Source organism: Cupressus sempervirens, chromosome 2, assembly GCF_028749045.1.
Source record: "Cupressus sempervirens isolate cs-2001-9-10 chromosome 2, ASM2874904v1, whole genome shotgun sequence".
NCBI classification, from domain to species: Eukaryota; Viridiplantae; Streptophyta; class Pinopsida; order Cupressales; family Cupressaceae; genus Cupressus; species Cupressus sempervirens.
This window is the reverse complement of record NC_143119.1, coordinates 683,424,490-683,434,468: the sequence shown is the minus strand read 5'-3', so window position 1 is coordinate 683,434,468 and position 9,979 is coordinate 683,424,490. Positions and strand designations below refer to the sequence as shown.

At 36.0% G+C, this 9,979-nt stretch overlaps 1 pseudogene; it reads left to right on the top strand.

Annotated features, from left to right (window-relative positions):
* The first annotated feature begins 282 nt into the window (after positions 1 to 282).
* The window catches only part of LOC149575209 (expansin-like A1), a 35,482-nt pseudogene continuing 25,785 nt past the window's right edge, over positions 283 to 9,979 (top strand).

Sequence of the window (9,979 nt, the reverse complement as noted above, 5' to 3'; positions counted from 1 at the left end):
CGTCAACCTCAGTGTAATGGTTGTACAAAAATTTCAAATGGCATTCATTGCATTCTTATCATGCCAAAGCATAATAACCAGATATGTTTTTTTGGGTATAAACTTTCTTCAAGTATACCACCTCCATACTATTCCAGTGAGAAGATATTTGTTTCCTCCTACTAGATGAATAAATAATATCTTCCTAGGTGTAGCTGCCTACCTTCACATGACTCTCTTGCATGTTATTTTCCTATATAAATCCTGTCTCCTCTCCCTACTTTCCATCAGACAAGCATAATAATGAAGTTCAAAACTCTCCCTTGCGTGAGATGGATATTAATGTTCATCTTCCCCATAATATTTTGTTGTGATCAGTGTCTTTACAAATCAAAAGTGGCATATTGTTGGAAACAAACATCAACGCCTGCAGGTTGTCCTCAAGCCCCATGCCCATCTACCCTGTCAAGTCACCGCAGGCATCCATGAACGGCAGGCATTCATTTTAGTAGGTGAGATTTTGAATTTGAATGTTGAGAGGGAAAGGAAGAATGTGAAAAAAGGAATGTTTTATCATTCATTCGAGTAAGAGATCAAGCAAATTAGAGAGAAGTTGCAGAGCTGAGCAGAGAAGGAAGAAGGAAGGAAGTTTGTGCCTGCAGTTGCACGTGGTTCCTTGTTCACTCTGTAAGTTTGTTGTTTGGATTTGTCCTGTTGAAGCAGTGATTGCTCTAGGAACCATTGTATGTAGCCATTAGAGTTGCAGGTTTAAAGGTTTATTAAAGTTTGAAGTATTATCAATTTAAGGTTATTTTAGGGTTTTCTGGTTGAAGCCGAATGCTCCTAGATTTTGTAATAGTTTAATGCAAGATTGAATAGAAAACAAGCAGCATACTTAATCCATTGTTTTTCATCTTCTATTCATTGCATTTGACAAGTTTGGTTGAAATCTTAAAGCTTTGGCTCTCTGGTTTTAATGGTGAATGCATTCATGTTGGAATTTTCTAAGTTATAAACTTTAGTTGGAGCCGAGCTCACTCGACATCTATTGTTGCCAAACATTTCCTTTTGTGAGCCAGGCATACTCGCCATTTTCTGTCGAGCTCATCTCTATGCCGAGTTCACTTGGCACCTATTGTCTATCACTTGGCACCTTTAAGTGCTGAGCAAGTGTCGAGTAAATCTGGCACTCGGCACCCTCCTATGTCGAGCACTTTTCTTCAAGTGCCGAGCAACTTGCCATTCGGCATCATCAAGTGCCGAGTAAAATTGGCACTCAACACCTTTATATGCTAAGCAAGTTTTAAGTGTTGAGAAAAGTTTTTAGGGTTAGGGTTGTGAGTATTGAGTTTAAATTTTAATTTATATTTCTCACATGGTATCAAAGCCTTGAGGCCCCACATCCAAAGTGAGTTAGGGCATTTGTTTTTCCTTGGGATATTTGACATGGCAGGAGATGCAGGAAAGATATGGCAGTAGCCACCATCATTTAATGGATAGAATTATGATACATTTGCAAAGAAAATGAAAACCATTATGGTTGCAAATGATTTGTGGGCATTTTTGGTTAATGTATTCAATGATGTGACTGATCTCAGTATGCTGCTCTCACAAATGCACAAAAGACTCATTTAAAAGAGTCAAGGAGGAAAGATGCAAAGGCATTAAGTCTTATTGAAGCAGCAATGACAGAGTCTATATTCCCAAAGATTGTGGTAGCAAATTATGCAAAGGAAGCATGGGAGATCTTTGAGACAAACTTCAAGGGGACTGATAAAATCCATACTGTAAAGCTACAGAACATCAGGAGGGAGTTTGAGAACCTTCAGATGAAGGAAAATAAATCAGTTGCAGACTTCAGTTCAAGGACCTCTAATGTGATTAACCAATTGAAGTCAAATGGATAAGACTATCAAGAGCAGAGGATAGTGGAAAAGATATTGAGGAGTTTACCTCATAAATATGACCATTGGTCATGACCGTAGAAGAGGCAAAAAACCTCACTATTTTGACAATGGATGAGTTGATGGGTTCTCTTCAAACCCATAAGCATAGGATCAATAGATCTACTTCTTCTACTTCCCAAGAGCAAGAATTTAAGGCTCAGACAAATCCAAGAGGAAGGGGGAGAGGTAGAAATGGCTCAGGCAGGAACTCCAAAGGCAGAGATCAAGAAAATGAAGGACAAAGAAATGCTGCAGCAGAAAGCTCAGGAAGAGCAGATGGAGCAAGTAGCTCACAAAATACTTCAAGAGGAGGTAAGAAAAACTACAACTCAAATAAGAGTAATGTAGAATGCTACTACTATCATAAATATGGGCATTATACAAATGAATGCTGGAAGAAGCAGAATGATCAGTCAGGACAAGCAAATGTGGTTGATGTGAATATGGGAAGTGGACCCAATGTTGCTGCCTTCATCATGTGTAATGTTGGTGAAGAAGGAAGCCCTGAGGCTTGGTACCTTGATAGTGGATGTAGCAACCACATGAGTGGCAATGAAACCTTTTTTTCATTCATTGACAAGAGTTTCAAATCTAAAATTAAAATGGGTAACAATGGAACCCTACCAGTTGTGGGAAAAGGATCTATTATGGTCCGCACCAAGAAAGGTGAGAAAAGGGAAATACAAAATGTGTATTTCGCCCTTGGTATGAAGCACAATTTGATGAGCATTGGTTAGCTCATTCAAAATGGATACAAAGTGCTGATTGAGAATGACACGTGTGTCATTCATGAAAAGGATGGGAGCAAGAACTTACTTGCAGCAGTTCAAATGACAAAGAATAGGATGTTTCCCTTGAGGATTGAGACATGTTTCTCATCTCAAGCTTGTGCTGCACCTCCCACACAATCAGCTCTAAGAAGTGTGATTAAAGACCCCTCATGGCTATGGAACCTCAGGTATGGTCATCTTGGCTATGCTAGTTTAAATTTGTTGTCAAATAAAAGAATGGTAGAGGGTTTGCCATGTATAGGAAATTCATGTGACAAGTGTGAGGCTTTTATTTTGGGTAAGCAACATAGGCTTCCCTTTAATTCTAGAAATTCTAGGAGGGCTAGATATCCATTAGAGTTAGTGCATACTGACCTAGTTGGTCCTATGCAAGTTACTTCCATTGGGGGGAGTGCTTATTTCATAACATTCATTGATGATTTCAGTCGTAGGACATGGGTGTATTTATTAAAGAATAAATCTAAAGCGTTTGATAAATTTGTAGAATTTAAAGCCCAGGCTGAAAGAGAATGTGGACATTATATCAAGGTCCTAAGATTAGATAGAGGAGGGGGAGTATACCTCCAATTCTTTTGTAAATTTTTGTAAGAAACATGGCATTAGGAAAGAGCTCATAGCTAGTTATACACCACAGCAGAATGGAGTGGCTGAAAGAAAGAACAAGACCATTGTTGAAATGGCAAGGACCATGATGAAAGAGAAAGGTCTCCCAACTAAATTTTGGGGAGACGCTATGGCAACAACAGTTTACTTAATTAATAGGTGTCCTAAAAAGGCATTCCATGACAGAATTCCAATGAAGCTTGGTCACGAATAAGATGGACAGTTGAACACTTAAGGGTGTTTGGATGTGTTGCATATGCACATGTGCCTAAAGAGAAAAGGAAAAAATTTGATGATAAAGGTGTGAAGTGCATCTTCACAGGGTACAGCCCAGAATCAAAGGCATACAGATTGTATGACCCATTGAACAACAAGATGACACTTTCAAGAGATGTGGAATTTCTTGAAAATTAGTCTTGGTATGGTTCAACTGATGAGTCACCAAGAACATCAAGAAAAGTGCCAATTATAAGTGAAGAGGATTCTGATGAATAGCAAGAAGAAGGAGCAAATAGAAGAAAAGATAAGCAGGTTCAGACATTGTTGAGCTCCTCTAGGCATGATCGAGTATCAGTGCCAAGTACCAGTGAAGACCGAGCTAGTCAGCAAAGCAACAGCAATGAAGATTCTAATCCCACTCTCCTCCCTATTACCAAGAAAGACCAAGAGTCTTAGGGAGATATACCAAGATGAAAGGTATGAAGATTATGATGAGAGTGTTAATTTTGCATTATTTTCTCATAGTGATCCAATATATTTTGAGGAAGCTATTAAGGAGAAGAAATGGTGTAATGACATGGATGAGGAAATAGATGCCATAGAAAGGAATGAGACATGGGAGCTAACTGATTTGTCTCCCAAGAAGCATGTGATTGGAGTGAAATGGGTCTATAAGACCAAATGCAATGTTGAAGGAAATATTGATAGGCATAAGGCAAGGCTGGTAGTCAAGGGCTACAAACAATAGTATGGAAGAAATTATGATGAGACCTATGCCCCTATTGCAAGAATGGAAACCGTGCATGTTGTCATAGCAATTGCAGCTCAGCACAAGTGGAAGGTATTTCAAATGGATGTGAAGTCTACCTTCCTTAATGGTGTATTGAAAGAAGAAGTGTATGTGGAGCAGCCACCTGGTTATGAAGTTGCAAGTGAAGAACATAAAGTATATAGATTGAAGAGAGCTCTTTATGGGCTCAAGAAAACTCCACGGGCATGGTACAATAGGATTGACTCATATTTGATGAGCAATGGCTTTAACAAAAGCAATGGTGAGCCCACTCTTTACATCAAGGCAATAGATGGTAATGTATTGATTGTTGTCTTGTATGTAGATGACTTGATTTTTACTGGTAATGATAAGGCTCTAATTGGTGAGTTTAAAGAGGCCATGAAAAGTGAATTTGAAATGGCAGACCTAGGTATCTTGAAATACTTTCTAGGCATAGAAGTAAAACAAATGCATGATGGCATCTTCATCTCTCAAGAAAAATATACAGGGAAAATCTTGGAGAGATTTAAAATGCAGAACAGTAAGGCAACCCCCACACCAACAGCAGTAGGTCTGAAGTTGAGCAAGGAAGACTCTAGCAAGAGAGTGGATCCAACACTATACAAGAATATGGTTGCAAGTCTAATGTATTTGACTGCAACTTGGCCAGACCTAATGCATGCAGTAAGTTTGATTTCCAAATTTATGGAAACACCAAAGGAGTCCCATTGGCAACCAAGAAAGAGGATCCTAAGGTATGTGAAAGGTACCAAGGGATTTGCAATATTTACATACTACAGCAAATAATTTCAAGTTGGTTGGTTATACTGATAGTGATTGGGTTGGAAGTTTAGATGATAGGAAGAGCACTTCCAGATACATGTTTCATATGGGATCGAGTGCAATTTCATGGGCATCCAAGAAGCAACCTATTGTTGCTCAATCTATAGCAGAGGCTGAATACATTACAGCAAATGCAACAACATGTTAGGCAATTTGGCTAAGGAGGATCTTGACAGATTTGAATGAAAGGCAAGAGGATGGAACCACAATTTATTGTGACAACATCTCATCAATTGTATTGTCCAAGAATCTAGTCTTCCATGGGAGAAGCAAGCATATAGATATCAGATATCACTTCATCAGAGAGTTGGTGGAGAATGGGGATATCAAGATGGAATTTTGCAAGTCTGAGCAACAGCTAGCAGACATCTTTACCAAGCCATTAAGCATTGGAACTTTTGTGCACCTAAGATAGAGTCTTGGTGTAGTTGATTTGGATCAACAGTGATCCTTTTTTGTGGGTCTCAGGACAAAGGGGGAGTGTTGGAAATATACTTCAATGCATGTAGGTTGTCCTCGAGCCCCACGCCCATCTACCCTGTCAGGTCACTGCAAGCATCCATGAACGGCAGGCATTCATTTTGGTAGGTGAGATTTTGAATTTGAATGTTGAGAGGGAAAGGAAGAATGTGACAAAAGGAATGTTTTATCATTCATTCGAGTAAGAGATCAAGTAGATCAAAGAGAAGTTACAGAGCTGAGCAGAGAAGGAAGAAGGAAGTTTGTGCCTGCAGTTGCACGTGGTTCCTTGTTCACTCTGTAAGTTTGTTGTTTGGATTTGTCCTGTTGAAGTAGTGATTGCTCCAAGCACCATTGTATGCAGCCATTAGAGTTGCAGGTTTAAAGGTTTATTAAAGTTTGAAGTATTATCAATTTAGGGTTATTTTAGGGTTTTCTGGTTGAAGCCAAATGCTCCTAGATTTTGTAATAGTTTAATGCAAGATTGAAAAGAAAGCAAGCAGCATATTTAATCCATTATTTTTCATCTTCTATTCATTGCATTTGACAAGTTTGGTTGAAAGCTTAAAGCTTTGGCTCTCTCGTTTTAATGGTGAATGCATTCACGTTGGAATTTTCTAAGTTATAAAATTTAGTTGGAGCCAAGCTCACTCGGCATCTATTGTTGTTGAGCATTTCCTTTGGTGAGTCGGGCATACTCGTCATTTGCTGCTGAACTCCTTTTTGTGCCGAGTTCACTCGGCAACTATTACCTATCACTCAGCACCTTTAAGTGCCAAGCAAGTGCCGAGTAAATCTGGCACTCGACACACTCCTGTGCCGAGCACTTTTTTTCAAGTGCTGAGCAACCTGTCACTCGGCACCATCAAGTGCCAAGTAAAATTGGCACTCAACACCTTCTTGTGCCGAGAAACTTTTAAGTGCTGAGCAAGGTTTTTAGGGTTAGGGTTGTGAGTATTGAGTTTAAATTTTAATTTACATTTCTCACACATATTACACTTCTTCTGAGGCTATCAATAGTAAGTATAAATGTTTTGGAAGTTCAGCTTTTTAAGTCTAGTCTTTTTAATTAAGAACTAAGGATTAAGAGGTATTCATTAATAAGCATAAATTTCTTGGTTTCTTAAATCTTATTTCTTGTTAGAATAACATATTCTATGATTTGAATAATAATTATAGTATGAATTACAGTGGGAGCATGTGGGTATGAGTCCTTTGCATCAAACATGAGCAATGGTGATGTGGCTGTAGCGAGTCCCAAAATATATAGGGAAGGGATTGGATGTGGCAGCTATTACCAGGTATGAACCAATCATTCACACCTTCTTTATCTTGTATTGGGATCATGACTAAGATTAAGACTGTTTAATTAGCTTGGTTTAAATAATATTTCTAAACGGTTTATTTTTAGAGTAAAAGTACTAAATAGTCAAAATCGATTTGAACTTTTATTTTGTGCAGATAAGATGCACTGATCCTAAGATTTGCATCAACTCGGGAGTAAAAAATTTTATTACAGACTTCCCTGAAAACACTCAAATAGATTTTGTGGTTCCCAATAGCATGTTTTCAAAACTGGTGCAACTCACAAAATTTTTTTAGCTTCTAAAGATGGGCATTGTGGATATCGAGTACAAACGGTCAGTAATTGGCTTTAGTTATAATGATAAGTAGGTGATATTTTGTGTAGAAAATCAAATCGCTATATTGCTATTAGGATTCAACACTCATTCAGCCATTTTTCATTAGTATTCATTCATGAATGACTGAAATGTCAGACACTATGGCTTGTTTCCTAGGCTAAAAATGTTAAATAGTCAAAGTTGACTTTCATTTTCAATCTTTATTGTTTGGTTCAAATCAACCCATCTCTCATGAAAATGAATGGAACACTTAGCATTCATTACAATTAGGTTATGTTAGGGACCCATACTACTTCAATTTGAGCACTAGAACAAGCACTCATCTAAGTACTATTCCAACTCAAACATACTTGATTATGAAATTTCTCTATGATAAAACCCACTCAATTTATAGCTCATATCATTTTAAATTCTCACTATTCAATCCCACAAGCCATATGGGTGTTCCAATCTTGATCTATGTTTTCTTTCGGGCAGAAACCTATGACAAATGTATCATTTGACAAAAATCCTTCGTTTCTTTCTTTGACAAAATACCATGTCCAATTGAACATATAATTCAATTGAATACAGAATTGGAAGTATTTTAATGATTTGAAGAGAAATGAGTCTTTTGATAAGAATGTTTTATTTCATATTTTTGTTTGACAGAATACCATGTAAGTACCCAGGGAAGAATATGGTGGTGAAAATAGACAAGATTAGTAGTAATCCACACTTTCTTGCAGTGCAATTTTTGTACCAAGGAGGGCAGACGGATATCATGAGCGTGGATGTTGCTCAGGTTTTAGACAAACATACTTATTACTGTATCTTCTAATTTATTTAACACTTTAACTTAAGAATCAAGGCTTAGTGTATGATGTAAAATTTTAACACTTTAACTTAAGAATCAAGGCTTAGTATATGATGTAAAAGTTATCTAAAACTTAGAGATGAATGTATACTAATGAGTTATAATTGCAAAGTGCAGGCGAGAACTTCTATTTGAAAACACATGACACACAACTATGGCGCAACGTGGAGTTTGGATTAGCTGCCAGAAGGAGCTCTCTCTTTACACATGCTTGTTACAAAAGGATATGATTCTTATTAGGTGTTGACCAAGGAGGCTGTGATACTGGCGAATTGGAGTGTGCGCTCTGTTTATGACACCAAAGTGCAGATCAACAAGAGAATTGTTCTTCCTGTGCCACCCTAGATTGGCACCGGGCTGAATAGTGGCATTTAAGTACATGAATTTCAAGATTAGCTAGTGTGTTTTAAATTTCTATGCAGGGTTAAAAATAATTTTAGTTAGTCAGGATGATGGTATGTGATATAAGATTATCTATAAAAGTTCAATCTTTAAATAGATTTGGACCACGTTCAATTGTTAATTGAATTTGATAAATTGGTTCTCAATGAATGTCTATTTAAGTAAAAGTTATTTGTGATTTAGATATATGCTTATTCAAATTGTTATATTTATCTCTCTTAATAGAGATTTCCTATTTCAATTTATTTTTGTAAAACAAAAATGTTCCTAATGTTTAGTTTGAAATTATGATACTTAACATTTGAAAAGAAAATAAAAAGTTTTTTAAGGATCAATCTTGTAAATAATGGAAGTATAAATTAGTTTAAGGTGAGTATAGAGATAAAAAAATTCAATAATAAATGATAAATTAGTGAACGAAATGCTTCATAAGTTAGTATTTAGTTTGAGATGAGATTTTATGATCTATTTGATGTGAGTTTGGCAAAAGTGTCTCTTTTTCAATGACTTATTTGAAATTCTATGTTGGATTTGTATCAAAGGACAAGTTTGTTGGTTTGAGATGAATTTTAAGCTATAAATTTGTGCTCAAATATTAAATTCATTCTAGCAATTGGTAATGTTTCTCTATAAAAAAATTCTTGCTATAATATGTCACCTCCTTTTGAAAGTTTGTCAACAAACAATATTTGAAAATGTCTTAAAAAATGCTATGAGATTATAAGGAATTGTTGTTTTGACTGATCTGCCTGCATTTGAAACAATAATGAAATATAGAGGAAGATAAGAGTGTATATATTATATAGGCCTTTTAGTGAACCAAAACAAAATGTGGCACTTTTAATTATTATTTTTATCAAATGATTTATTTATGGTCTCTAGATAATTTTGTTTTCATTTTTAGGTGATTACAATGAATGTGTCAAATATATTTAAATACTAGTGTGAAACACATTTTGTGAAACATGCAATTACTGTCTTGGTGTACAAGGGTGAAGGTAGTCAACTCACCAAATTTGATTTTGAATATAAATTAGAAATGAATAAATTTATAATTGCTCTTAGAATGATCTCCTTATATCCTTGGATGATTCTTCTATGATTCATAGGTGATTAGAAGGAAGAAATTGATTACCTTCAATACTAGTACATACCATAAAATTAATATGTGAAAAATGCACAACTAGTCTACTCAAGGTGGAAGAATATTGAAGGATAGTTTGTTCAATTTTAATTTCAATGTAAAATTGGAAAGAGACATGCTCATGACCAAAAACTTGAACTTTAAATAAATAATGATAAAATCGATGTCACAAACAAGTAAATAGAGGAAGGTATGCATTAAATAATGTGATAAATAAGTAGATTAATAAGATAAATGTAAAAGAGTGTGTGCAAATAGATAAGATACTTGATGAGGCATATAGGGGTATGGATTTTAAAATATTCCATATTTAAATATTCAA